Raw genomic sequence first — 6,889 nt, forward strand, 5'->3', positions numbered from 1 at the left:
TGGCGCGGCGCGCTTCCTGCGTCCCTCCGAGCCCTCCCCGCCGAGGGCTCCCTGAGGTAGGTCTGGCGTCGGGAGGCCGCGGGCTGGGTCCTACTCAGGGCCGGGGTCGACTCGCTATGCCTCGGAATGCCCTGTGTGGTTCCCGGGCCACTGCGGGCTGGAGGTGTTCCCGACCCGGGCCGGAGGGGGGCCCGGCCGGAGGGAAGGGAGTGGCGGGGCCGGAGGGAAGGGGCGGGGGGCGGGGCGGGGCCCGGCCGGAGGGAAGGGAGGGGCGGGGCCGGAGGGAAGGGGCGGGGGGCGGGGCGGGGCCCGGCCGGAGGGAAGGGAGGGGCGGGGCCGGAGGGAAGGGCCGGGCGGGGGGCGGGGCCGGAGGGAAGGGCCGGGGGGGGCGGGGCGGTGCCCGGCCGGAGGGAAAGGAGGGGCGGGGCCGGAGGGAAGGGCCGGGCGGGGGGGGCGGGGCGGGGCCCGGCCGGAGGGAAGGGAGGGGCGGGGGGGCGGGGCGGGGCCCGGCCGGAGGGAAGGGAGGGGCGGGGCCGGAGGGAAAGGCCGGGCCGGGCGGGAGGGAAGGGCGGGGCCGGCCGGGGCGGGCCGGGACAGGACAGCCTTTTGCCGCCCCTAGGACGCTCGGGCGCCCTGGACCCGCCCTTCCCCTCGGTCCCCGGCCAAGGCGGATGCCGCCCGGGCCATTTCAGCCGGGAAGTGCGGAGCCTTGCGGGGCCGCTGTCCGGGCCGCGTCTGTCTCCGGGCTCCGCGCCGCCGGCGGCCCGGTGTGATCCGGTGCGTGAGCTTGGGTGAGCTGCCAGGGGATCTGAGCCAGACAAATCCTAGAGACTGTTAGCTCCACTGAATCAGCAAGAAACCTTTAGTGGAGGTGGTTCGCTCACGTGGAACTCAAACAGGTGGCAGAATGGACAAGTAACAGCGGGGGCCCAAGACTCTCCCTGTAATCCTACCTGTTCAGAGACAGATCTGAGGACCTTGGTTTGAAGCCAGCCTGGGCAGAGAAGTACATTAGAGTGTAATTTCCAGGAAACTGAAGTTGAGCGGTGGCTCAAGTGGAATAGAGTGCTAGCCTTGAAAGCAAAAGAAGCTTAAAGACAGTGCTCAGGCCCCTAGTTCAAGCCCCAGGACGGAAAAAAAAAAAAAAAAGCCAAGCAGGATGGCCTACGTACGTTCAAGCCCCTCCCCACCAAAGTAAGGACGGAATTTTTAAAACAACATACTCTTTAAATATTGTTAAATGAATTATCACCAAGAAAAATGTCTGTATATGCTTAGTATGGACTCTTATATTCCGGTGCCAGTACTAGGGTTTGTTTCTCTCATCCAAGTACTAAGGAAACCCAACCATGCTCAGCTTCTAACATCAGGCACATTCAGGGTCATAGGTAATAGGGGTATGGAGGAATTCCTTGTTTTCTTGCAGGCATCCTGGTTACTTTGTGATCAGTGTATTTGCAGTCTACATATAGACAAACAACTTGTATTCTGCCTGTTAGGCTACCATTCATTCATCAAAATGCAGCTCATAGGATGCAGTATATCCAATGTGAATTCTTTTTTTTTTTAGATGATTCCATGTCTTTATTTTTAGTTGTGTTAGGGCCATTCAGATACAACTAATGAGAGATATATACATATTACTGTAAGGTCTGCCGAAAGAAAGCTCCATGCAGTTCAGGAGAAGAGGGTTTATTGTGTAACAGAAAGAGCGGGCCTTCTGCCAGCCAAGGTGAAATCAGGTTGAGCAAGAGGGCTTAAGAAGGGAAGTGAGAGATAATATAGGGGGAGGGGTGTGGCCACAGTGGAAGTGGATGTGATCTCAGAGGATGGGGGAATACCTCAGACTAGGGGACCTCCCACTGCCCCCATACCTGCCAGTTGCCAGGGTTGTGGGTGCTTGGGAAGAGAGCCAAGGGAAAGAGTCATTTGTTCTTGGCAGACCTAACAATTACCATGTATCACTTAATGGAAACACATTCTGAGAAGTAAATGCTGTGTATGTTATACAAGTTGACCCAGCTATGACAATTCTAGGAAGTACCATACGAAACTACCATCCTATATGTATTCCATGATTAGCCATGTTATTAGTATCTGTCCCTCTGTGCCTCTATCCTTTCTTTTCCACCTACCCTTCTTCTCCCTTCCTAGCCCCTCCCTCTACCCTCCACCGTCCCTTCTCACCCTCTTTCTCCTTTCACATGGTAGTGTGTGTATGCGTATATGCATACACATGTATGTGGGGGAGGTGAGAGTATTGTTTATTGTAAGGAAATAGAATAAGGATTCAAATGCACATTTATCTAGAACTACCTCTCAGACACACCTAAAGTGACTTTTATCCAAGTGTCTGGACATGCCTTGGCTCAGGTGGACATGTAAGATTAACCTTCACATCTACCAGACATCTAAGATTAGTACACCAGAGAACTTATATATCTTACCATGCTTCAGTTATTTGTGGTGCATCTCAAAAGGCTGTTTGTTATTTTTCCTTGTTGAAATCCTGTAGGAATACAAGGTTATATATCGCATACTATTGAAAAAGAAGTTTCTTAGATTAAAATACAATCTGCATCTGATTATACAAGATAATATTTATTGAAATTGATTCCAGGAGATGAAAACGATATGTCTTTGGTGGTTTAAGGGGAAGCACAGGAATGGAGGAGCAAAGGGTGAACAAATGCAGCAGTGGTGCTCACTGGACATTGTGCTGAAAATGATACTACTTGTGGTTGGGATGGCAGGGAAAAAACTGGGAGACAGGGAGGGAGAGAAGAGTGACATGTTCAGAAAGAAATATACTCTTATGTAACTATAACCTCTCTATATCACCTTTATTATTATAACAATAAAAAAAATTAAAGGCTAGGCATCCTAGCTACTCAGGAGGTTGCCTAACTAGGTTTGAAGTCATCCCAGGCAGGAATATCTGTGAGACTCTTATTTATAATCAACTACCAAGAAGCTGGAAGTAGAAAGATCACTCAAGAGGTAGAGTGCTAGCCTTGAGCACAAAACCTCAGGGACAGCATTCTGGCCCTAAGTTCAAACCCAGGTCTGGCACAAAAAAGTAGGAGCCGTGTAGATGATATAGTCACAAAGCTGTATTTTCTTAAGTTTTTATAGTTAATGTACTTTCCTTTCAGGTATATCTCCATGAATAACTTAAATGATCCCCCAAATTGGAACATCCGGCCTAATTCCAGAGCTGATGAAGGTGATGGGAGCAGGTGGAATTATGCCCTGTTGGTACCAATGCTGGGATTAGCTGCATTTCGTAAGTCACGCTTTTGCTATTTCTGCTTTCCAGTCTAAAAGGATAGGCCACTGAAGGGGAAGTAAGGTTGAGGCAAAGGGAGGTTCATGAGACTATGGCTTTGGAACCTGACAGCCACGCTTGGGCAAGATACCTAACTTTTCTGAGTCTCATCTTTGAGAGAGAGCTAATCATACTCACCTCAAAACATTGTAGGAATTAACTAACACTCGAGTGTTTAGACACGTTTTATAGAGATTAAATGGCTTAATAACCTTTAGTTCCTTTTGTGGCTGACTCTTGTGAGGGGACTCTCTCGCCTTAGCTGCATTCTCAAGACCACTAAGGAAGAACAAGTGGGATGAAATTTAGTTACAATAGGCATATGGGAAGTAAGGGTTTTTTTGTTTTGTTTTTGACAGTCCTGGGGCCTGAAGTCAGGGCCTGAGCACTATCCTTGGGTTTTCCTCAAGACTAGGACTCTACAACTTGAGCCACAGCACCACTTCGAGCTTTTCCTATGTGTGTGGTTCCGAAGAATTGAACCTGGGTCTTTGTGTATGCTAGGCAAGCACTCTACCACTAGGCCAAACAGCTAACCCCAGGAAGTCAGTTTATTTCTCTGAGTTACTAGTTTTGTAGGTTTATTTTTTTAATTTTGGGTTTCTTTTTCTTTTTTCTTTTCATTATTAGGGTTTGAGCTCAGTGCCCTGTGCTTGATAGGGAAACAGATATCTGTACAACTATTTAATTGTTTTGTTTTTCCAGTCCTGGGACTTGAACTAAGAGCCTAGGTGTAGTCTTTCAGCTTTCTTAAGGCTAGCACTTTTTTTTTTTTTTTAAGTCGGTTATGGGGCTTGAAATATGGGTCTGGGCATTGTCCCAGAGCTCTTCAGCTCAAGGCTAGTTCTCTACCATGCTGAGCCACAGCACCACTTCCAGTTTTCTGGTGGAGATGAGTTTCAGGGACTTTCATACCCAGGCTAGCTTTGAGCTGCAGTTCTCAGATCTCAGCCTCCTAAGTAGCTAGGATTATAGGTAGAGGCACTGGGGCCAGCTTTAAAAAAAAAAAAAGTTTTTAAGAGGTTTTTTGGGTTTTTTTTTTTTTTTAAGCTAGATTCTAGTCCTTAGTTAGATATAAGCTTTGCATGTATCCAATCCTTTTTCTTTTTCTTATTCTTTTTTATTTTTGACAGGCCTGGGGCATGAATTCAGGACCTGAGCACTGTCCTTGGGCTTTCTCAAGGCTACAGCTTATTTTGATAAGTCTCGTTTTTACCTATTTCAGGTTCTGAAGATTTTCTTTAATGTTTCAGTTTTGCATTTTAGATTATCCATTTTGAGCAAATTCTTTGTAGAGTATAGGACTTTAGTTTTATTTCCTTCATGTAAAGTTTACCTTTTTTTTTTTCATTTCTGGTTGTGTAGATGTGCTAGCTGGAGCATCCAGGACTCTGTTGAGTAGTCTTTGCTCTTATAAGGAAAAACCCAGTCTTCCACTACTAGGTAATGGTATTAATTAGGTTTTTACAGGCCTTTTATCAGGTCAAGAAGAGGCACTTCTATTCATTTTTGGGTTTTTTTGATGTTGTTATAAAGGTGATGTACAGAAATCAGGTAAAGAGGACAATGTTTCTATTTCAGTTATTCATGATTGGTATTGAATCTGTTAACCGGAGCTTGAATTCAATCCCCGGATGCTGTCCCTAAGCTTCTTTTGCTCAAGGCTAGTGCTCTACCATTTGAGGCACAGCTCTACTTCTGACCGGTGGTTTAGGAGAGGTGAAAGTCTACAGATTTCCCTGTCTGGGCTGCCTTTGAACTGTGATCCTCAATCTCAGACTCCTGAGTAGCTAGGATTATAGACATGAGTCACTGGCACCTGGTTAAAGCCAGCCTAAGTACAAAAGGACCTGAGACTCTTTATCACCAATTAACCTCTAGAAAATGGGAGATGGGACTTGGAAGTGAAGCTTGGCTCTCAGGGTGGCATCATTGAGCTGAAGAGCTCAGGGACAGCACCCAGGCCAAGTTCAAGCCACATGACCCCTAAAAAAATAAAAATAAGGGCCGGGAGTTTGGCCTAGTGGTTAAAGTGCTTGCCTAGCATGCACGAAGACCCGGGTTCGATTCCTTGGTACCACATACTTAGAAAAAGCCAAAAGTGGTGCTGAGGCTCAAGTGGTAGAGCTCTAGCCTTGAGAAAAGTCCAAGGACAGTGCTCAGGCCCTGAGCTTAAGCCCAGGACTGGCAAAAAATAAATAAATAAATAAATAAAAATAAATAAATAAATATAAAAAAAATATTTTGATCAGTACCTATGATTCCATGTCCTGCCTTCTCTAGCCTGCTAATGTTAGATTGCACCTATTGATTCTTGTCTGTTCATAGGAGATACATTGAGCGTGTTCGCAGCACATTGGCGCATCTATTCTCAAGTTTCTCATTCCTTTTTACTGAATGCATTTTCCTTTTTTTCTCTCCCCTACACTGAGGCTCATTCTTGCTCAGCTTTTTTGCTGACACTCTATTGTGCGACTAGCACCTCAGCTTCTGGATTTCTGCTGATTATTTGTAGATGAAGTCTTGAAGATTTGTCTGCTTGAGCTAGCTCTGAACTTTGATTCTCAGATCCCCAACTCCTGAGTAATTAAGCTGGCTTTCAGTTTCCATAGTTTTCATTTCTAAAGTTCCCATTCAGTTCTTTTTTGTTATTACTTTGCTTAAACTTTTTTTAAAAATCATGATTGCTGCTTAAAAATCTCCGTTTGACTATGGAAAGCAGTGTGGCAGTGCCTCAAAAGGCTAAACATAGAACTCCCCTATGACCCAGTAATTCCACTACTTGGCATTTACCCAATCATCCAGAAACAAGGACATACTAAATCCACTAGCACAACAATGTTCATTGCAGCACTATTCACCATAGCAAAGATATGGAACCAACCTAGATGTCCCTCAGTTGATGAGTGGATCAACAAGTTGTGGTATTTGTACACAATGGAATTCTATGCTGCTGTCAGAAAGAATGACATCACCCCATTTGTTAGGAAATGGAAAGACTTAGAAAAAATCATATTAAGTGAAGTAAGCCAGACTCAAAGGAACTTAGGCTCAATGGTTTCCGTCATTCGTCATAATCAGTAGAAACCTTGGGCTCTACTAGCAGAGATTTGCAATAGAGCAAAATCTTGATACATAAGGCCATATAATGTGAAGCTAATTCAAAGGACCTCCAGGATATTGAAACAAAAGCCATATAATGAATGATTGTTGTCCTTAATGTACTATGTTGTCTCTCATCTCCTTTGCTGTCCCTTGGTTATCTCATATTGGTATAGTATCTCACTTTGTTACCTGATACATTGAATTTATTTGTATTTGGATATTTGAAATTTGATAGGGAAGGGGGGAAAACCAAGACGGGTGTGGGGTGTGGGGGGGGGGGAGAGAAATGGGTACCAAGACATGTGAAAGGGTATCAATGTATGTGAATTAATGCACCTTCTATCTGGCAAATATCATGTAACCCTTTTTTACTAATTACAATAAAAAAAATAAATTAAAAAATCTCCGTTTGAGGGGCCAGGAGTTTGGCCTAGTGGTTAAAGTGCTTGCCTAGCA

This window comes from Megascapheus bottae, chromosome 4, assembly GCF_031878675.1.
Source record: "Megascapheus bottae isolate mThoBot1 chromosome 4, mThoBot2.hap1, whole genome shotgun sequence".
NCBI classification, from domain to species: Eukaryota; Metazoa; Chordata; class Mammalia; order Rodentia; family Geomyidae; genus Megascapheus; species Megascapheus bottae.